This window comes from Phyllobates terribilis, unplaced genomic scaffold, assembly GCF_046119375.1.
Source record: "Phyllobates terribilis strain yellow unplaced genomic scaffold, ASM4611937v1 Scaffold_5__5_contigs__length_657084704, whole genome shotgun sequence".
NCBI lineage: Eukaryota > Metazoa > Chordata > Amphibia > Anura > Dendrobatidae > Phyllobates > Phyllobates terribilis.
Window position 1 is genome coordinate 630305854 of NW_027362765.1, and position 23864 is coordinate 630329717.

Consider the following 23864-nt stretch of genomic DNA (forward strand, 5'->3'; position numbering starts at 1 on the left):
TACAGTCACTTCTCATTTTCTAGCATAGACTGTCCACCATGAACTGTCTTCCTCCAGCTCCAATACAACACACTTTGCTAAGCTAACCCAGCTGCCTGTTATTAGACCTGTAAGGACTGGAATATGAGAGCGACCTTTTCCATCCAGGCTCTTTTGGTCGCTCCTAAATCCCGGACGCAAAATTCAGTCAAAAATAAAACCATCTCAGTAACAATTTGTATGTTTATAACTTCATTATTGTTAAAGAGTAACCATAATTTTAATATTTATTGCATAAATGAATAGCGCACATAAGAATAAGAAACTATGTAATATATCTTATCACAGAAATCTAATTCTTTCTTTCCCAGGATTGATCATTCATTCCCTAAATTCTCAATTCTGGGGTAAAATTTGTTTTTAGTGAAGACAGTCTTTTCTGTTACTGAGATAGGAGATGGCAGTCGGTGTTGATAATATATGGGGGAGAGAGGAGGCAGGAGCTAAAGGCATAGCTCACCCCCTCCTCCCTTCTATATGCAATCTTATGAATAGCAGCTGTCATCTCCTATCTCAGTAATAAGAAAATTTGTCTTCTCTGAATACAGATTGTCCAGTATTTACCCATGAATTGAGAGTGAAAGATCAGTCCAGAAGAAGAAAAAGCAGATTTCTTTGATATGATATATTACAAAATTTCATATTTTCTTGTGTACTATTAGTTTATGAAATAAAAATTAAAATGACGGTTACTCTTTAAGACTATAAAGACTACATTCCAAAAGATGACATTTTGTTCAGGCCTCTAGTCATTAAAGGTCTTCTGATGAAAACCTACAGGTTATCTATTTGGCCATTATGTTTGTATGTTTGCTACAGATGGATCCAGTAACACTACTACTCCAGAAAGTCCTGTGTATACTGGTGACTGTTCAAAGGAAAATTCCTGCATCCTTGAGGATCATCAGGTAAATGGACCTCGCAAATACCAACATGAAAAACTGAATGCACAACGCATAGGCCAGTATGGATAGATTTTACATTATTTTTCATCACATTTATTACAATATTGCTTTGTCTGTTTAGGATGAAGATTTGATTGATATTAAGATTGAAGTATTAGATGGAGAAGAAAAAACCTATATAAACACTGCTGAGCAGTGTAATGAAGAGGAAGCCAATGCTGACCTCTATCCAGGTCAGTAATTAGGAATTATTACAGAAAGGCTTCATACGCTATATTCTAGTTGCTTGATCTTTATAGCAGTCTGGTAGGAAATAAGGAATCGGACTCTTGGTCTCCTCACATCGTCATCATATTCATACTAGTGTTCGCTCTTTCAGTACTTGATCTGTAACCACTAGGGATAGGGTAGGGTTTATTGTATCTAGCACAAGTTGTCTCTGTTCTAAATGTTTTGCCAAGATACTAGGGCTCCCTAATTTTGTTCCACCATATCTGACTACAGTATTACCATTAAAATATAGGCTAAGCCTGACTGACTGGTTGCTCCATATACGAATAGGGAATGACCTGTCAAGTCAAGCTTAGCCTGATGAGGGAACCAGACAGCAGACTCTCTTAATCTTGACACTTAGAATTCATTTTTTCTCAAACACAGCAGCCGTGAGATCTGTGGGGGCCTCATTTCCCACACTCTTGCCAATGAACTAATTGAAGGAGCCACAGCACTCCATCAATTGGCGTATACTCTATATTATCACACAGCGCCATTGTTTAAATAGTATGTTAGTTCGGTACTTCAGCTCACTGCAACTCCTTCCCCTTCAAGACAAAGGGACTAAGCTCAAAACCAGCCACACACCATGCTCCTGAGAGGAGTAATCACAAAGGCTTTAACACCCGATCAATGTCAGGAGTCTGATATCGATTGCCTAAACTAATGCTAGGTCATTAGCCTATACTGTAAGTGGCCTGAGCCACTTTTCACTCTGGCGCTTTCATTTTTATTTCATGTCTTCTAAAAGCCATCATTTTTTATATTTTACCTGTAACACATCATAGTGAGGGCTGTTTTTTGCATAATGAATTGGTGCTTTGAATGCCACTATTCTCTTAACCATATAATGTACTGTAAAATAGCCAATACAATTCTAAATGGGCTAAAATGGTGAAAAAGAAAAGCTGAATTAACCCATTTGTTTTTAGGCTTTTGATATGCAGTAAAAATTACCTGGCAACATCATTCTTCAGCTCTGTTCAAATACGGAAATACCAACCTTATATAGTTTTTATTATATTTATTAATTTATTTTACTCACTTGTATAGCGTCATTAATTTCATAGCGCTTTACAGACATTATTGGCACTGTCCCCATTGGGGCTCACAAACTAAATTCCTTATCAGAATGTCTTTGGAGTGTGGGAGGAAACCGGAGAACCCGGAGGAAACCCACGCAAACACGGGGAGAACATACCAACTCCATGCAGATGTTGTCCGTGGTGGGATTTGAACCCAGGACTTATTTCACTAGGGTAAAATACATCTGAGTTGTAAAAAAAAATGATGGTTTTTATTGCCATTTTTTGAGACCCAGAATTTTTTTGGGAGTCCCGTGACTAATTTTCTATTGATAATAGATTTGAGAAACACAGAGTTTTTTTATAGGCATAAGACATTCAAATTTTATTACAACATTTAAAATTACACATAAAATACAATATAAGGTGACAATATATAGATGGTGGCCAAGAAAGATATTCACTGGAAAAGAGAACCGGTAAAAGAAGTCCCCATAGTCCCAAAAGGTTCATACAGCAAGATAATATATGTACTGAAACCAATAGTGGTAGTGTATTGGTATATATCGGAGCACAATCGTAAGTGTGTTTCCGAAAAAAATAATAAATATTGCTGAAGAAAGGGACTATCAAAGGGGTAAGTCCTACATGTTAGGCAGCCTTACCCAGTGAAAATCAATCACAAGCCAGTGATAATAGCCACAAAATGGCAAACCCCCAGTATACAGGTGGTAGCCAAGGAAGATGTACACTGCAGGAAATAACTAGTAGTAGAGGTCCTCATGATCCCAAAATCCATACAGTAAGGTAGTCCAATAATAACAATAAAGTAATTACTGTTGAGAAGAGGGAAAATCATAGGGACAAATGTTAGCATTAAGTCATCTTACCCAGTGAGAAGCCAAACACTGGCTAGTGATGATAGCCGCGCAGTAGCAAGCCCCGACGCGCGTTTCACGGCCCAAAACTGGCCGCTTCCTCAAGGGGAATTTTGGGATCATGAGGACCTCTACTACTAGTTATTTCCTGCAGTGTACATCTTCCTTGGCTACCACCTGTATACTGGGGGTTTGCCATTTTGTGGCTATTATCACTGGCTTGTGATTGATTTTCACTGGGTAAGGCTGCCTAACATGTAGGACTTACCCCTTTGATAGTCCCTTTCTTCAGCAATATTTATTATTTTTTTTGGAAACACACTTACGATTGTGCTCCGATATATACCAATACACTACCACTATTGGTTTCAGTACATATATTATCTTGCTGTATGAACCTTTTGGGACTATGGGGACTTCTTTTACCGGTTCTCTTTTCCAGTGAATATCTTTCTTGGCCACCATCTATATATTGTCACCTTATATTGTATTTTATGTGTAATTTTAAATGTTGTAATAAAATTTGAATGTCTTATGCCTATAAAAAAAACTCTGTGTTTCTCAAATCTATTATATATAACATGAGTTGGCATGATTTGGTGCTCAGGGTTAGTCTTTCTTTCCCTCAGATACGCCAATCTAGCTATAAAAGGGTTAAATTGTTGATGCTAATTTTCTATTGATGCAGCTGTAGTAGAGCTTGTTTTTTGTATGGAGAGGCTATTTGGCATTCAGAAAATTATTGCATTTCTTGGGGAAAGGTGCTAAGGCCAAACTACAACAATTTTGGAGTTTAATTTTTAGAGTGTACTTTTGCATATGTGGCAGTACTAAATAAGCTTTTATTTTGTTATTTATTTCCTAAATATATAATATATATTTTCAGATTAGTAAAATGGAGATAATTTAATTGTTTAGGTTTTTTGTTAATTCTGTATCCCTAGGGGAGTTTAACCTGTGGTTCTTTGACTGCTTGTACTACTTGCACGATCACTTGTAATACTTCAGTATTGCAGTATGTAGTGAAGCTAACAATCTCTAATGAATCCCAGTTACATGCTGAGCTTCATAGGAGAACCAAGATGCCCCTCATCAAATGGAACCCCTTAATGCTATTGGCGTGCCACTTAGTGGTTAAACAGCAGTGATCAGTGCTAGCTCAAATCACTGTTGTGAAATCGATTTTAACTGCACCTCTGAGGATGCCACTAATATCGGAGCAGAGGTGATGCCAGCAGAGCCGTCATCGAGGTGCGAAAGTGGCTTAAGGACTCTGAATCATGGTAATAAGGAGGAAGTGTTAAACTGACATTACCAGACCAAGGTTACATTTAAACCTGCCTATTCACAGCGCTAACTGATTGCTGATTGGCTCCATCTTTGGCAAGCAGCAGTAATTTAATAGCCTGTTTAGACAGTCTTACCAATACCATGCTTCTGATGAGTACAGAATGATCAGTAATAGATCATTTTGTGTGTATAGTCTGTCACTGTTCTGCGCAGCACATGTCCTGTATACACATTGCCTGTATGTTTGGGGATGTTGTCCTGCTGCAGAATACATTTCGAGCCAATTAGATGCCTCCCTGATGGTATTCCAGGATGAATAAGTATCTGTCTGTGTGTTTCAGTAGCGAGCACCATTAATCTTGATCAAATTCTCAACTCAATTTGCTGACATGCAGCCTCAAACTTGCAAAGACCCTCCACCATGCTTCACTGTTGCCTGGCGACACTCATTACTGTACTGCTCTCCAGGCCTTTGGTGAACAAACTAACTTCTGCAGCAGCCAAATATTTCACATTGTGAGTCATCAGTACAGAGCACCAGCTGCCATTTTTCTTTATGCCAGTTCCTATGTTTTCATGCATAGTTGAGTTGCTTCAACATGTTTTCATGTCAAAGGTATGGTTTTTGGTTGCAGTTCCTCCACGAAGACGACTTTTGCCAGACTTCTCTCTGGACCATAGATGGCTGTAGCTGGGGTCTCATTGGTCACTGCCAGTTCTGAGCTGATGCCACTGCTGGACCTCTTTCAATTTTGAAGAGAAGTAAACATGTTTTTTTTTTCATCTGCTGCACTAATTTTCTTTGGCTAACCACTGATTTTATGAACTTTTAACCCTGCTCATTTCTTGGTTTCCTCACTGCTTAGAAATACAGGCAGATGCCCATGGTTTCCACATGGGGCCCAGAGGCAGGAATGAGTCCCGCTTTTGTCTTGAGAAACTCTGGAGAGGGACAGAAGCACACTCAAAACAGGGCAATACCATCTGGCAAAGGATAGGTATAAGGGATGGTAGCACTCACCTAAAAGTGTTGTGTGCAGGCACAACACTTATAAAGGCATGGAAAGCCACTGCTGCTGCTTCCCCGGGCTGGAGAAAGTGGTTCTTCCAAATGTAAAATGGATGCTGGCATGTTTAGGCTGGCTGTGTTGTGGGAGTGAAGAGCTTTGGGATTCAAAACATTTTTTTATTAATACCAATGCAATTCTGCACCAGATCGGTGTCTTTCTCAAGGTATAAAAACCAAGGGAGCAGGGAATAACAACTAGAGGCTTTAAATAGGAAAAATGGCTCCAAAAAGCATGAGATCCACGCATAAAGGGGAGGGTGAGGAAGTAAAGGAAAAAAAAGGTGTTAACACAGAAAGGTGGTGTCAGGGGTGGATTAAGAATAGCCAGGGCCCCAGACAGTTTAGAAGGCTTGGGCTTCCTCCCACCCCCTTCCTCTGACAGATAGCGGTGTGCTTAGCGCGGCATGCACATTTTTCCCTTATGTTCCCTATATATAACATAGAGCTATACATAAAAGAGCAGGGGTGGGCAATTAATTTTCACAAGGGGCCACATGAGAGACCATGACTATTGTTGAGGCCGAACCAATAGGCTGAAATTAATTCTGCTCAATATAGACACATTAAATATAATTATTTTTTATCTTGATTGTATCACTTAATATTGAGCAGAATTAAGTATGCTGACATGCCCATATATAAAATTTGAGCCCCCACATACACTCCTCGTTCAACAACCAAAGCAATCAACCTATGGGGCCATTATACATGTAAACCATAGCAAACGAAAAAAAAACCTATTACTTTAAAAACTCAATACATAAAGACATTAGTGATGAGTGAACATGCTCTGATACAGTGTTATCCCTGCAAGCTCTGGTGTTATCCGAGTATTTGTCGTACTTGGATAATATGTTCGAGTCCCTGCGGCTGCATGTTTTGCGGCTGTTAGGCAATCTTCTCACGTGTTGCGGCTGTCTAACAAACAGGAAATCCCTGCATATGTTGCTGCTTTCTAGCAGCAAAACATGAAGTCGCAGGGATTCCAACATATTATCCGAGCACGACAAGATACTCAGATAACACTCGAGCATGCAGGGATAACAAGTTATCCAAGCACGCTCGCTCATCACTAAAAGACATACATACACACACATTTGCACATCAAAACAGTGATATAAAAATGAGCAGAAATGAGGGGAGTTGTGGACTAGTTTTGCCCTTCACAATTCCCTTCCTGACAGCGGAGATTGGCACCTTAAGTTTGTAACGTTATGGCGCCCCCGCTACTCGTCAACTGCCCCTATGTTGCCCGACCACTACTCTAGCTGACCAGGCATCCTCCTCAATAGCTGATCAGATAATATGTAATGAATATATATATTATATATATTTTAGTGTAGGGGTTTGGTACTCACTCAGCTGCTTTTGAGGTAGGCACAGGAGGCTGTTTCTTTAAAATGTCGAAGAGACAATTTGCAAGGCAGGTTTATTCAGGCTTCATAAACCGCACTTTCAAAGTAAACAAAACACAGCCTTGTCTGGCACAAAGTAACAAAACAGAAAAATAAACAGTCCATACAGTGCTGCAGGTTCGCCCACTAACAGTCAGTGTCCTTCAGCACAGAAACGCTGGAGGTTTCCACACCTCCAGCCACAGACTGAATGAGACACTCGGGCTCCATTTTATTTACAAGAGGCACGCCCTGGGGTGGGGATATGTGAGCAGCCATTTCCTCCCATCTCTTATGACTGCTCGTAAAAACCGGCCCCTACTAACCCTCTCAGCACTACGTTTGCTGGAGCATGCTTTTCTCGGGTTTACATCACCGAAGCTACTAACCTCGGTGATGCATATCTCCCCTCAAAGACCTGTTTGGCGGCCATCTTACATACCCCCCGCTGCCCAAAGCCGGGGGGCTTGGCACCTTCCGCTAATAAACAGTGGACCCTCGACAATACGTCAGCATTGCCATGCAGTTTCCCAGGCCTATGCTCTACATGAAAACTAAAATCTTGACGGGCTAGGAACCACCCGGTCACTCGGGCATTGTTCCCCTTCTTCTCGCTCATCCATCTTAGTAGGGCATGGTCTGATACCAGCCTGAACTTCCTGCCTAAGTGGTAGTATCTTAGTGTCCAACGCCCACTTGATGGATAAACATTCCTTCTCCACTATGGAGTAATTCTTCTTGCAAGATGTCAGCTTCCGGCTTAAATACATTATGGGGTGCTCTTCCTCTTTCATCTCTTGTGGTAAGACAGCACCCAGCCCGGTATCTGACACATCTGTTTGGACCACAAACTCTTTAGAGAAATCTGGTGCTACCAACACAGGCTGTTTACACAGGGCTTGCTTTAGTTCCTGGAAGGCAGTCAACTTCTGGAGACTAGTTAGCCATAGCCGATTTTGACCCTTTGAGGATGAAGTTAGGGATGAACCGGCGGTAGTAGCCCATGATGCCCAGGAACGCTCTGACCTGCTTTTTTGAGAGAGGTTCTGGTCAACCCTGGATCATGTCCACTTTATTTGTTTGGGGCTCTGCCTATGACATAGCCCAAATATTTGGTTTCCTCCATGCCCATGGCACATTTCTTCGGGATGATGGAAAACCCCACCTTCTGTAGAGCATCGAATATCGCCTGGACTTTGCTCAAATAGCTTCCCCAATCCTGGCTGTGAATCACGATATCATCCAGGTAGGCCACTGCATACTTCTTGTGGGGAGCTAGGATCCGATCCATGGCTCTCTGGAAGATAGCTCGAGCTCCTTGCAACCCAAACGGCATATTTGTGTACTGAAAACACCCATCTGACGTCTTCTTCTTGGACTCTTGGGACATAAAAATTTGCCAATACCCCTTTTGTGAGGTCAAGGGTGGTGATGTACCTGGCCATCCCTAGCTTTTCAATTAGTTCATCTACCCTCGGCATTGGCTAAGAATCAAACTTCGAGACCTCATTCAGTTTCCTATAGTCATTGCAAAACTGCCATTCTCCATCTGGTTTTGGCACTAAGACTATGGGACTGGACCAGCCACTCTTGGACTCTTCAATAACTCCTAGACCCATCTTTTAAGATTACCTCTTGGTGGGCTTCAGGAATCCGGTATGGCTTCATGTTTACTCGGACATGAGACTCCGTAAGCACGTCGTGCTCTATGATCTGAGTAGACTTTGGTAGATCCGAGAACAGGTCCTGTTCCGCTGTAGCAACTCGTGGCACTGTTGCTTATGGGCACGTGACAGATACTCCGCCACCTTGACCTCTCCCACGTCGGCTTCAGACTTCACCACCAAACACGGAGCTTCCACAGTCTCCCTATCTCGCCATGGCTTAAATCAGGTTGACGTGGTATACCTGGTAGGGCTTCCTTCTCCCTGGTTGGTGGACTTTATAGTTGACATAGCCAACCTTTTCCACTACTTCACTTAGCCAGGAATTTGCTCTTCACCATAGGTACCAGCACCCAATCTCCAGGGTTGAAGTTTCTCACCCTCGCCGACCTATTGTACACCTTCGACTGTGCCTCTTGGGCTTTGAGAAGGTGTTCTTTCACGATGGGCATTACCTCTGCAATCCTCTTGCATCTGGGCCACATGTTCGATTACACTCCTGTAGGGTGTAGACTCCACCTCCCAGATCTCCTTTGCTACGTCCAGGAGTCCACGGGGGTGTCGCCCATACAACAGCTCGAAAGGGGAGAATCCAGTAGACTTCTCTGATGGAGAACAAAAGGTACGGCAGTAGGCAGTCCCAGTCCAGCCGTATTTCTCTACAACCTTCTTCAACATAAGGCCATGTTGAAGGTTTTATTAAACCACTCCACCAAGCCATCTGTCTGTGTGTAGTAGACTGAGGTCCTGATTGTGTGATTTGCTGGATCTTGCACAACTACCTCATCACCTTTGACATAAACGGAGTCCTTTGGTCCGTTAAAATCTCTTTAGGCAACCCCGTCCTCGGGCTATACACTTGGAGGATGAGTTTCGTAGTGGTATGGCCTCCCGATACCGTGTAGCATAGTCCAGTACCACCAGGATGTACTGATGACCTCTAGCGGACTTGACCAGGTGTCCCACTAGATCCATGGCGATGCGATCAAACAGGACCTCAATGACAGCCAGAGGCACTAAAGGGCTACGGAATTGAGCCACCGGGGAGGTCAGCTGACAGGTGGGACAGGACCTACAATAATTCATGATTTCTCAGTGACACCCTGGCCAGTAGAACCTCTGGAGGATCCTTTCCTGTTTTTTTTCTACCCCCAGATGACCACCTAAGACATGTGCATGGGCCATATCTAACACCCTGCGTCTGTATGGCCCTTGCACTAGTAACTGTTCTATTATCTCTCCTCTGAGCTTGGTGACCCGATATAGTAACTCCCCATTTACGGCAAAGTACAGGTATCGGGAGTCAGCCCCTGGTTCTTGAGCAATACCATTCAGAACAGTGACATTATCAAACGCCCCTTTTAGAGTCTCTGAGTTGGGCGGTTCCAAAGTTTGCCCTGGACACCTCCAGCTCAGGGATGTTGGCCTCTGGGGATGCTGCCTTATCCTCATACCCAGCTAGCACACAAAAAGGAAACCCGGCGGCCTGTGATCAGGTTTCTTCAGGAGCGACCTGGTTGTTGTTCGGACAACCTGACTTCCTCCCTTTTCCCCTAAGTCCCAAAACAAGGCAAAGTCCCGTCCTATTATAACAGGGTGCAACAGGTCCTTGACTACGCCCACCTCATGGGACTCAGCGCCACAGGGTAGTCCTTAATGTTCCCATGGATACAACGGATGCTGACCTTTTTCCCCGGAGCTTGCCGATGAGGAATTATGGCCCTCACTAGGGTTACCAAACTCCCCAAGTCCAACAGACCAGTAATTTGCACTCCATTTATTGACACGGGGCATGCTTGCGGACACTCACTTTGTTGAGGAACTGCACTGCAGGCAGGATATGAAAAATACGAGCAGCGCCGTCCTGCGCAGCAATCCATTGGCTCGTTGGTCATGGTGCAAAGGACGGCTATGTGACCCGGGGTTTGACACCTCCAACAAATTACGTTATTGGACAGAGCATTTGGCAGCCCCCTCCTGGGCCCTAGGACGCCCCCCAGACGTGGCTGTATTGCCTCTTTTGGGTGTCCGCCCCACTTTGGGAACCTTAGTATGGAGATGCTACAACCACTTGCTTCCCCAAGGAACTCTCTCTACCGCCTGGTACCTTTCCACCAATCCCACCAGGTCATCCGCATTACGGGGATTTACCTAGGAAACCCAGAATTGCACCGACCTCGGAAGGGAGTGTATGAACCTGTCCATGACAACTTTCTTGACCATCTGTGTTGGGGAGGAAGATTCAGGTTGCAACCACTTTTGGACCAGGTGTAGGAGGTCAAACTTTTGGGACCGGGTCAGTTTGTCATTGCAATAGGCCCAGTGGTACACCTGTTGGGCCCTGACAGTCAGTCACTGCCAAACGCGCCAAGATCTCCGTTTTTACTTTGGCATACTCCTTTGCGTACTTCAAGGCCAGATCATAATAGGCCTTCTGCTGCTCCCCTGTTAAATATGGCTCCAGAACCTCTGCCCACTGCTCCGGAGGCAATTTCTCTCATTCCGCCACCCTTTCAGACACAGCGGGAACACCTCAACGTCATCCCCCGGGGTCATCTTTTGTAACGCTCTCTTACTGTCTTTCTGACATATGAGTCATCACCTGGACTTGGGGGTGGGGCAGTTACCCTGCCACAGATCAATTCGGCTAGAAGCGCCATCTGCTGCTTTTGCTGCATCTGCTGCTGTGGCTGCTGCTGTTAATACCGCCACACCTGCTGTTGCCGCTGCTGTTGATGCTGCTGGAGATTAGCCTGCTCCAGTTGCTTTATCAGCTCCTCCATGCTGCCGGACTTCCCTTGCTGGCTGGCGGCCTTCACCCAGGACATAAAACTGTTTTCTGTAGCAGTCACACTGCCCCTTGGGATTCGTGCCCGTGCTTCTAGCACCAATTGTAGGGGTTTGGTACTCACTGAGCTGCTTTTGAGGTAGGCACAGGAGGTGGTTTCTTTAAAATGTCCAAAGAAGGTTTATTCAGACTTCATAAAATGCACTTTCAAAGTAAACAAAACACAGAAATAGAAACAGCCCATACAGTGCTGCGGGTTCGCCCGCTCACAGTCAGTGTCCTTAAGCACAGACACTCTGGAGGTCTCCACACCTCGAGCCACAGACGCTGAATGAGACACTCAGGCTATGTGCCCACGATGCAGAAATGAAGCAGAACATTTCTGCAGCATTTCTGCATCTCCCTGGCAGAAAAAACGCATGCAGATTGTGCATGCGTTTTTCCTGCAGAATACATGCGGATTCACATGCGTTTCCGCATGCAGATTGACAAGCGCTTTCCAGGCGATAGCATCACTTGGAAAGTGCTTGACAACTAGGTCACACTGTATAAATCCATGCAAACAGATTTATACAGTGTGAACCGTAAAAATTAAAACAAATAAAGCTATACTCACCCCCGAGGCCCCGGTGTGTGCTGCAGCGCTGCTTCCTGGCTGGTTCCCGGCTGCCGGCATATCGCGAGACAGAGCGGTGAAGGGCCTCAAGCAGGTCCTCAAGCGATGCCGGCATTCAGAGAGAAGCCTTCGGAAAGGTGAGTATAAACTTTATTTGTTATTTTATTCTTTTTTTACAGGTACAATGGTACCCAGGTCTGGATGAGAGTCTCCTCTCCTCCAGAATTGGGTACCATCCCCAAATAGAGACGCATAGAAGCCGCTTGTACAAATGTACAGTCGCGGTTTCTATGCGTTTCAATGCAAGTCAATGGCGGGAGTTCCGCTGCGCTTCCGCAAAATTAAATGACATGCTGCGGATTTTTGTACGCAGCATAAACGCTGCGGAAAAATCCGCAGCATGTGCATAGAACATGCGGAATCCCCTTGGGGACCATGGGGTGCGGATTACCTAGCGTTTCACAAGCGTTTATGCTGCGGAAATTCCGCAGCATAAACGCTTGAAAAACGCTATGTGGCACCCAGCCTTAGGCTCCATTTTATTTACAAGAGGCACACCCTGGGTTGGGGATATGTGAGCAGCCATTCCCTCCCATCTCTTATGACTGCTTATAAAAACCGGCCCTGATACCCCCTATTAACCCTCTCAGTACTACTTGTGCTGGAGCATGCTTTTCCTGGATTTACACCACCGAAGCTACTAACCTTGGTGATACAGATCTCCCCTCAAAGACCTGGCCGGCGGCCATCTTACAATAGATCCATCCAAAAAATCCATATACCTCATAGTCATGTTTCTATGGACATGGACTATCCTATATACGTGTAGACCCTATATAGCCTGAACAGTTGAATACTTAGCTTAATGGCATCATCCTTCCACGCTTTTGCCCCTCTTTTGGTCATTCAAGGGTTCACCAGGGAATTCCTTCAATCAGAACAAGAAAAGGGGAACGTAAGCCGTACTGCAATGAGAATAACAGCACACAGACCCAGGCAATATGCCCCCACATACAATATGAGCCCCAACACAGCCCCCTATATACAGTATGAGCCCACACATAGCCCCTTACATACAATATGAGCACTTGCATAGCCCCCAATATACAGCATGAGCCCCTACATAGCTACCTAGATACAGTAAGAACCCTCACATAGCCACATAGATACAGTATGAGCGCCCACATAACTCCCTTTATACAGTATGAATCCATACACAACCCCCTACATGCAATGACACCACACAGTCCCCCTATATACAGTATGAGCCCCCACATAGCCCCGTACATACAATGTGAGCCCCCACAAAGCCCTATACATATGAGCCCCCACACAGCTCTATACATATAATTTGAGCCCCTACATAAAGTCCGAGTCCTCACATAGCCCCCAGTATACAATGAGCCCACACATAGCCTCGTATATACAGTATGAGCCCACATAGCTCCCTATATACAGTATGAGCCCGCACATTGCTCCATGCGGCCCACAACCCCACAGGATAACAATAATCTGTAGACCCCAGGATAATATACTATGCAGCCACTAGTAGCCCACAGGGTAACATATCCCACGGCCCCCAGGGTAACCTGCCCAATTCCCTCTTTCACAGCACAGGATGCTATTTGCATCTTACCATCACCAGGAGCTGCCAGCAGGCGGGAACAGGAAGCATTGAAAGGCAGCACAACAGGAGCAGAGAGGCGGAGCCATCACCGAGCACCGGACATGTCCTGAGCTGCAGAAGACAGCCGGGAATCCCAGGGGCTCTGCGGGACGTGAGTAAAGCAGACGTGGCCACGTAGAGTGTGCTGCGTGTTCGCGTCTGCTACATTGTCATGCGGGCAGTGCAGAAAACATTATAATGAGGGCAATCTGGCCATGGCCCCCTTTAGAGGTGGTTCTCATGCTTTTTGGAGCTATTTTTCCTATTTAAAGCCTCCAGTTGTTATACCCTGCTCACTTGGTTTTTATACCTTGACAAAGGTACCGGTCCAGCACAGAAACATGTTGGTATTAATAAAAACCATTTTGGAATCCCAAGGCTCTTAATTCAGCCGGCCAAAACGTGCCAGCATCCATTTTTTGCAGCTTTTGTCTTGAAATTGGTCTGGAGGCCACTTGGGGTGTCATATTGAGCGGTTACTGGACCCCTCTAGTTTTCATTCCAGGTGCACTAACAGCTCAGCGTTACATCGATTTGGTGGTGGAACCAGTGGTACGGCCATTTCTCCAAGTTGTACTAGGAGCCGTTTCTCAACATGACAGCGCCAGGCTGCATGTTGCTTGTACTACTGTGAGCATTCTGTGTGGCCTAAATGTACTACCATGGCCTGCAGCGTCTCCAGACTTCTCTCCCATTGATTACATCTGGGACGTCAGTATTAAAAGCAAGACCGCAGAAAGAAGAATTAAAATTCCCCCAAAATTCACGAATTAAGACAGCATTTACATGCCCAGGTCACAGAACTAATGCAGGATACAGCAAACCCATATTATAAAGATGGCGGCAACACAGGTGCAAAATACTGATGAGACAAACACTCTCAACCTACCAATTCAAGGAGGAGGTGGGGTAGCTTGGTATTTAAAATTCCATTAGTTCTGTGAACTGGGCAGGTACATACTGTTGCCCTTTTTGCTGTGCTAATACATCTGGGATGTCATTGCTTGGCAATTGCACAGGGAGCTACCAGCAGTAAATCTTGATGACATGTGTGCCTATGTGCAAAGTGACAGAACATTCCCCAGACAACCATTTAAAACCTCATTGATAGTACATCGAGGCGTGTGACTGTGTGTATTTCTGCCCATGGTGCTCATACTCTATACTGGACAAAATCGAGATGTTTGAAAAAATTGTGAAATTTTTTTTTATCTTCTACATATCCTTAACATGTCTATCAATACTGTGATTTTCATAATTCTGTGACTTCAACTTCTTTGTGTTGAAATTTCACTGTGGTGGAATGTTTATATGTGTGTGCATAATATATTCACTGTGTGTGTGTGTGTGCGCGCTGTTAACACTGTTATAGGGGTAATGTCCCCCATTTCTGTACTAATATACCCCATCATGGTATATATACGTCCCCATCTTGGTATAAAAGACCCCCATCCTAATCCTGGTATGCATGGTCCCCTAATTTCCATCTTGGTATGCATTGGCCCCATTATCCCCATCCTGGTATGCATGCGACCCCTCATCCCCATTTTGGAATGCATGGCCCCCCCATCCCCATCCTGGTATGCATAGCCCCCCCCCCCCATCCCCATCCTGGTATGCGTGATGCCCCCCCATCCTCATCCTGGTATGCGTGGCCCACCATCCCTGGTATACATGGCACCCCATCCCCATCCTGGTATACATGGCTCCCTATACCCAATCCTGGTATGCATGGCCCCCTCATTCCCATCCTGGTATGCATGGCCCCCTCATCCCCATCCTGGTATGCATGGCCCCCATCACTGGATACACACACAAAAAAAAAATTCTACTCACCTTCCTTCCCTCTGCTCCAGCGCTGCGTCCTGTTCTGCCAGCAGCTGATCTCACTGTCATGCACCCTCACACTCTATCAGCTGCTGGGATATTAACTCCTCTCCTTGCCTGGACTATGGGCGTGGAGAGGAATGAATATTCATTTTCTTTAATAGCTCACACCGGCAGTCGCAGACGCGGCTTCCTCCTGCGACTCAGTGATCACGTATGCCCCGCTACTAAAGATAATGAATATTCACTCCTCCCCATGCCCATGGGAGTGGGGACTGTACGACTGCACCGAATTGAAGGGAGGATGGATGGGGTCATGTATCGCGAGATTTGGGCCAACAACCTCCTTCCCTCAGTAAGAGCATTGAAGAGGGGGCATGGCTGGGTGTTCCAGCATGACAATGACCCAAAATACACAGCCAGTGCAACTAAGGAGTGGCTCCGTAAGAAGCATTTCAAGGTCCTGGAGTGGCCTAGCCAGTCTCAAGACCTGAACCCAATAGAAAATCTTTGGAGGGAGCAGAAAATCAATGTTTCCCAGCGACAACCCCGAAACCTGAAAGATCTGGAGAAGATCTGTATGGAGGAGTGGACCAAAATCCCTGCGGCCGTGTGTGCAAACCTGGTCAAGAACTACAGGAAATGTCTGACCTCTGTAATTGCAAACAAAGGTTTTTGTACCAAATATTACGTTATGTTTTTCTATTGTATCAAATACTTAGTTCATGCAATAAAATGCAAATTAATTATTTAGAAGGCATTCAATGTGATTTTCTGGATTTGCTACTTTTACATTCTCTCTCTCAAAGTTGAAGTGTACCTATAATAAAAATTACAGACCTCTTCATTTTTTATAGGCTGGAAAACTTGCAAAATCGTCAGTGTATCAAATACTTATTTTCCCCACTGTATATATAATATATCACACACAAACACATATATCCCAATTCTGAAGAGGTTGGGATGCTGTGTAAAATGTAGAGAAAACAAAAAAAGCAGTGATTTTAGATTTCTTTTACAGTTTTTTTTTATTCAGAACAGAGAACAGATCAGAAGGTGAAAGTTAATTCTTTTTCAAACAGAAAAATGTCTGACTAATTTAGAAATTCATGGCAACAAGACCTCTCAAGAGAGTTGGGACAGGGTTAACAAAAGGCTGAAAAAATAAGTGGACTAAAGAAAAACAGCTGGAGGGTCAATTTTCATCTAATTCACATGACTGTGTATAAAAAAAAACATGTTAGAGAGGCAGAATGTGACATAAGCAAAGATGGTCAGAGGTTCACCAATCTGTGTACAACTGCATTTCATAAAAATGTTCAGCATAAAATTGCAAAGGCATTGAATATCCCCACCATCTACAGTACTTAATATCATAAGATTCAGATATTCTGGAGAAATCCATGTGCACAAGGGACAAGGAAGATGTCAACACAGTTAGCCATGTAATCCACAAATGCAAGAAAAAGCCACATATCAACACAATCCAGAAACGATGTCATCTTCTCTGGATTTAAAATGGACGTTTTTTAAAGGGAACCTGTCATCATTTTTTATGTATATAACCTACGGCCACCACCTTTCAGCCCATGTGACAGCATTCTATAATGCTATATATATGACAACAATTCTTCCTGCAAAAACAGGCAAAAAGAAAGACCTTTTATTATAGTCGCCTACAGGGCGGTCTGGTCCGATGGGCGTTGCTGGTCTTGGTCTGGTGACGCCTTCTTGTAATGCCGTCCTCCTTGTATGCTTCGTGTGGATGACCAGACCGTCTCATATGCGAGTATAATAAAAGGTGTTTTTTTGCCTTGCAGGGCAAATTGGAGTCATATGTACAACATTATAGAATACTGTCACATGGGGCTGAAAGGTGATGACCGCAGGTTATATTGGAAAAAATGGTTACAGGTTCCCTTTTTAAAGCAAGAAAATCGAGATTCAAATAGAAATCGTCCTTAAAATGGAACTGTACTTTCAACAAATTTTGCAAAAATCAATAATACAGTTGAATATAGGAAACTTTGTAATATATCAAAGAAATCCACGGCCTCTCCCCCTTGCCTCATGAACTTGTCATCTACTCTGAACTGAGAGCTCAAATCTGTCTTGCTTACAGAAGAACGAGTGCAGTCTCACTGTAACATTATGTAAAACAGACCATTATACTCAATAGAAAGGGGAGTGAGGGGCAAGGAGAAGAAAGGGCAAAGAGAATCCTTGAAAGATTGTGGTGAGCTTTCTAACAAGTATTTTACCTTACCTCAGGGATGATTCACATCCAGACATCTAAGTGTTGTAATATAATATCCTCACTGTTGCTTTTGCTTGAATAAATGCTAAACATTGAATGAAGAGCAGTCAGCCTTAGGCTACAAGTCTGCAGTCACTTGTAGCCTAAAGCCCCCGTCACACTAAGCGAGATCGCTGCTGAGTCACAAGTTTTGTGACGCAACAGCGACCTCAGCAGCGATCTCGCTACGCTTGACACGTAGCAGCGACCAGGCCCCTGCTGTGAGATCGCTGGTCGTGTCGAAATGGCCTGGAGCATTTTTTGATCGCTGAGGTCTCGCTGGGTAGCATGCATCGGTGTGTTTGACACCTTACCAACGACCTCGTTGGCGACTCAGAACTGAGAAGTCGTCCCTCATTGAGGTCTGAATCGTCAGAGTAGCTGCTATGTGACAGGGTCCCAACGACCGCCGACATCGTTATACAGGTCGCTATGGGTCGCCGTATCGTTGGGAATATCTGTGTAGCGCTGGCGTCCCTGCCCTCTGCTAGGCAGGGACGCTGCTCCCCTCACCGCTCTGCTCCGTGCCCGGCGTCCTCTCCCCGCTCTGCTGTCAGCGCGCGCTCCTTCCCGGCGTCCTCCTCCCGCTCTGCTCTCAGCGCGCGCTCCTTCCCGGCCCCTGTGCTTAGGGCGCGCGCGCGCGCGCTCCCCTCCTCTTAAAGGGGCCGCGCGCGCCGTCCTAAGGAGTCCCCGGCCAATGGCCGGAGGACTTCATCATATATAAGGCACCTCCTCCAAAATGGAGGTGCCCGAGCAATGTTGTTTGCACCTGTGTCTCACCTGAGCTTCAGCCCTCAGGTCCCGTTGCCAGTTACCTGCCAGTTACCTGCCAGTTTCCTGCCAGTTTCCTGCTAGTTACCTGCCTGATTCCTGCCTGAATACTTGTTACCTGTCTGCCAGTCTGAGGTCCGACGGTCTGCCTTTCTACTCCTGTCAGTCTGTCTAAAGGACCAGCCTGCCCGCTCACCTGGGAGCGCATATCAGCTACCTGCCTGCTTGCCTGAGGTCCGACGGTCTGCCTTACTACTCCGGTCAGTCTGTCTATGGACCAGCTTGCCCGCTCACCTGGGAGCGCTTCTCCGTTATCTGCCTGCTTGCCAGCCCGGAGGCTCCGTTGTCACGTGCTGTGACCACCAGCTATCTCAGAGACTCTTGCCCGCTCACCTGGGAGCGCTTCTCCGTTACCTACCTGCCTGCCAGCCCGGAGGTTCCGCCGTCACGTGCCGTGACCACCTGCTATTCCAGAGACTCTCGCTTGCTCACCTGGGAGCACACATCTACCATCTGCCTGCTAGCCTACCCGGAGGCTCTGCCATCACAGGTCGTACCTACCCCTTACCTAGAGACTGCCACCCGCTCCCTTACAAGGGCCGCCCCCTTGTATAGTAGCTCAGAGGTTCCGCCTCCCGGACCCGTTACAATCTGACTATTTGACATCTTACCAGCGACCACATAGCGACGCAGCAACGATCCCTGCCATGTCGTATCGTTGTCGGGATCGCTGTAGCGTCGCTAAGTGTGACGGTACCTTTAGGCCGACTTCTCTTCATTCAATGTTTAGAATATAGTCAAGCAAATAACTTGTGACTGCAGACTTGTGAATCCTCACATTGCACGCACTGTGAGGATTCTCCGATGTTGTGAGCGGGCGGTCATGTGGCCACAAGTATGTGATTTGCATACTTCCGGCCACATTCCAATTAGACTGTGTCTGATCTCTCTCAATACAGCAAAGGAGGCCTTAACCATCTAGTCAGCAGGTGACCTCATGTATGCTAATTACATATTTTCAGTCACGTGCCCACCGCTCCCGGCACCTGAGAACCCTCACAGCATGCAGTGTGCAAGATGTGAGGATTCAGAAGTCTCAAGTAAAATAAAGTGACTGTAGGCTTGTAGCCTAAGGCCGGTCAGCCCCTTTAAGATTGAAAAAAATTGATTTTAATATTTGGCAAAATCGCCCAAGCCTAACCAAACCCAACGTGCAGTGTACATGTTTATCACATAAAGTTAAAGGCTGCCAAATATTTCTCCATCACTTCCATAAATTGTACCATCTAGGAGTATTTTTATCTGTATGCACAATTAATAATATTTTTCTTTTTTTTTTAGATTCGTTAGGTCAAGAGAAAGACAGTGATATCCAAAATGGTCATGATCTCCGTTTGTCTTCTGCTTGTGAAACAAACTATTAATCCTCTTATTTCTCTAGGAGAAATTGCCACTATACCAGATATAGGCCCAGTTGTCCACAGTACATATTTGCTGTGTAATCAATCTAATCAAAAGGAATATTCTCTTGATCTGTCACATATTGATTCACAAAGTGAGCATCATGCGGAGGGCAAAATGTATCCATGTTCTGAATGCAGACAGAAGGCAAACCTTATTGTACAGCAGAGAATTCTTATGGGGGAGAAACCATTTTCATGTTCAGAGTGTGGGAAATGCTTTACTTCGAAAGCCAATCTTATTCAACATTGACGAATTCACACAGGTGAGAAGCCATTTCAATGTGCTGAGTATGGGAAATGTTTCACATGGAAATCAACTCTTTTGGACCATCAGAGAATTCACACAGATGACCCACAATTTCGATGCTCTGAGTGTCCAAAAAGCTTTGTGCATAAATTGTCTCTTGTTAAACACATGAGAATCCATACAGGAGAATGTGGTAAATGTTTTTCACAAAAATCTGACTTCATTAAACACCAGAGAATCCACACTGGGGAGAAGCCATTTTCATGTTCAGAGTGTGGGAAATGCTTCACTCAGAAGCCACATCTTGTTCGACATCAGATGATTCACAAACATTGACCATTTTATTTATTGATATTTTTTGGAGAAATCAGGAAAGCTTTCACCAGTTGATATAAATGACTTGTTTATTTTGGATAAAGAGTTTTTACGCAATTCCAATTTACAAGTCGACACCATTTTGAATCAAAGTTTAAGTACTGTTTGCCCCATATTTTTGCCTCATGTACATGGAATTATTGCAATGCTATTTAAGCCCTAAGTTGAAGACCTTAATAGTATGGCCATGGTATGGGCACATGTTAGCATCATTATTAACAAGTCCTGGCCAGACTGTTGGTTTTATGACCCAAACATACAGTATCAAAATGGTCTAAAGTTTTGTTAGCTGCCTTAATATGGATTATGGATGCTAAAATGTGGGAGTTCATGGTATGTAATCAAATTCATTTATATACACTGCTCAAAAAAATAAAGGGAATATGTAAACAGAATATAACTCCAAGTAAATCAAACTTCTGCGAAATCAAACTGTCCACTTAGGAAGCAACACTGATCGACAATCAATTTCACATGCTGTTGTGCAAATGGAATAGACAATAGATGGAAATTATTGGCAATTATCAAGACACCCTCAATAAAGGAGTGGTTCTGTAGGTGGGGACCACAGACCACATCTCAGTACCAATGCTTTCTGGCTGATGTTTTGGTCACTTTTGAATGTTGGTTGCTCTTTCACATTCGTGGTAGCATGAGATGGACTCTACAACCCACAGAAGTTGCTCAGGTAGTGCAGCTCTTCCAGGATGGCACATCAATGTGAGCTGTGGCAAGAGGGTTTGTTGTGTCTGTCAGCGTAGTGTCCAGAGGCTGGAGGTGCTACCAGGAGACATGCCACTACACCAGGAGACGTGCAGGGGGCCGTAGGAGGGCAAAAACCCAGCAGCAAGACCGCTACCTCCGCCTTTGTGCAAGGAGGAACAGGAGGAGCACTGCCAGAGCCCTGCAAAATTACCTCAAGCAGGCCACAAATGTGCATGTGTCTGCACAAACTGTTAGAAACCGACTCCATGAGGGTGGTATGAGGGCCCGACGTCCACAGATGGGGGTTGTGCTCACAGCCCAACACCATGCAGGACGCTTGCCATTTGCCACAGAACACCAGGATTGGCAAAGTCGCCACTGGGCGCCCTGTGCTCTTCACAGATGAAAGCAGGTTCACACTGAGCACATGTGACAGAGTCTGGAGGCGCCGTAGAGAGCGATCTGCTGCCTGCAACATCCTTCAGCATGACCGGTTTGGCAGTGGGTCAGTAATGGTGTGGGGTGGCATGTCTTTGGAGGGCCGCACAGCCCTCCATGTGCTCGCCAGAGGTAGCCTGACTGCCATTTGGTACCGAGATGAGATCCTCAGACCCCTCGTGAGACCATATGCTGGTGCGGTTGGCCCTGGGTTCCTCCTAATGCAGGACAAAGCCAGACCTCATGTGGCGGGAGTGTGTCAGCAGTTCCTGCAAGATGAAGGCATTGAAGCTATGGACTGGCCCGCCCGTTCCCCAGACCTGAATCCGATTGAGCACATCTGGGACATCAAGTCTCGCTCCATCCACCAACGTCGCGTTGCACCACAGACTGTCCAGGAGTTGGCGGATGCTTTAGTCCAGGTCTGGGAGGAGATTCCACAGGAGACCATCCGCAACCTCATCAGGAGCATGCCCAGGCATTGTAGGGAGGTCGTACAGGCACGTGGAGGTCACACACAATACTGAACCTCATTTTGACTTGTTTAAGGACATTACATCAAAGTTGGATTAGCCTGTAGTGTGTTTTTCCACTTTAATTTTGGGGGTGACTCCAAATCCAGGCCTCCATTGGTTAATAAATTTGATTTCCATTGATGATTTTTGTGTGATTTTGATGTCAGCACATTCAACTTTGTACAGAACAAAGTATTCAATGAGAATATTTCATTCATTCAGATCTAGGATGTGTTATTTGAGTGTTCCCTTTATTTTTTTGAGCGGTGTATAATATTTTGTATATGTTAGGATCTACAGTGTTGAAACTAAAAGAAAATGCTTTACAATAAAATTGTATATGTGTATATACACTGGGTGCACAATTATGAGTATTTTGACAATATCATCATTTTTATGCAAATTTTCCAACTCCAAGCTGTATAGATGTTAATGCTTATTGGGGAAAAAAAAACAGATCAGGTGATGTGTATTTATGTAATGAGGGAGGATGTGGTCTAAGAATATCAACACCCGTTTTCAAGATGTGCAGAATTAGTAAGCAGCATATTTTCCTCAGATAAAATGGGCCAAAAAAGAGATTTAACTGAAAACTCAAAAATTGTGAAAAGTCATATGGAGGCATGCAGCACTCTTGCAATTACTAAGATATTAGGGCGTGATTACAGAACCATCAAAAGTTTTGTTGCAAATAGTCAACAGGGTCACAAAAAGACATGCACATGAACTGCCAAAGATTTGAGAAGAATCAAAGGTGAAGCAACAAGGAAGCCCATTATGCTCCAATGCTGTCATATTCCAGAACTGCAACCTCCCTGGAGGGCCCAGAAGTACAAGGTGTTCAATTCTCAGACACATGGCCAAGGTCTGGAAGGCTGAAACCCAACAACCACTGAGCAATACACAGAAGTTGTAACAGCAAGCCTGGTAGAAGAATTATCTGAAGATAGATCTTCCAAAGGTTTTATGGACTGATGAAATGAGTTTCTCATGACTAACCAGATGGATGGCCCCATGGCTGAATCAGTAACAGGCACAGACTTCTATTTTTATTCACACGCCAGCAAAGAGGAGGTGGGATATTGCTATGGGCTAGTATTATTAACCCCTTCACCCACCAGCCTGTTCTTATGGTTAATTTTTTAATATCTAGATATCATTATTAATTTAGATAAAAACAATTTATATTTTTGCTATGTCTGAAGTCTGCTTGAGTGTTTTCTAATTTTACATTGTGGAATGTCTGACTAAGATACTTGTTTCCTGTAAAGTCCTTGACAAGAAGCTTTACGCTGGACCAAGGGAAATTTGTTACTAATAAGTCTATTTCGGTTTTCTGTAACAATGAAGTTCTGTTCTGTCTAGCTAATAAATATGGTGAGTCTTTGCTACCACACGAGGAAGACTCTACCTGCTGACAAAGCATGTCACATGTATTCTGTCTCTCTTCCTTCATCGATGAAGTATCTTAATTTGAATCTCAATGGCAATGTGAAGACCCTTTGCTGTCTATTCCAAAGTTCTCCTTAAAACAAAGAGGGTCTCCATAACACTGTTTTCACCTTCTTGACCAGGCCAATATTTTCAATTCTGACCAGTGTCCCTTTATGAGGTTATAAT

At 44.6% G+C, this 23864-nt stretch overlaps 1 long non-coding RNA gene across 1 annotated transcript; it reads left to right on the forward strand.

Moving 5' to 3' along the window:
* The first annotated feature begins 13187 nt into the window (after positions 1-13187).
* LOC141271373 (uncharacterized) lies at positions 13188-20211 on the forward strand. The gene is made up of 2 exons (XR_012321923.1): positions 13188-13719; positions 19843-20211. It is a non-coding gene; the product is annotated as an uncharacterized lncRNA (long non-coding RNA).
* Positions 20212-23864: the final 3653 nt, after the last annotated feature.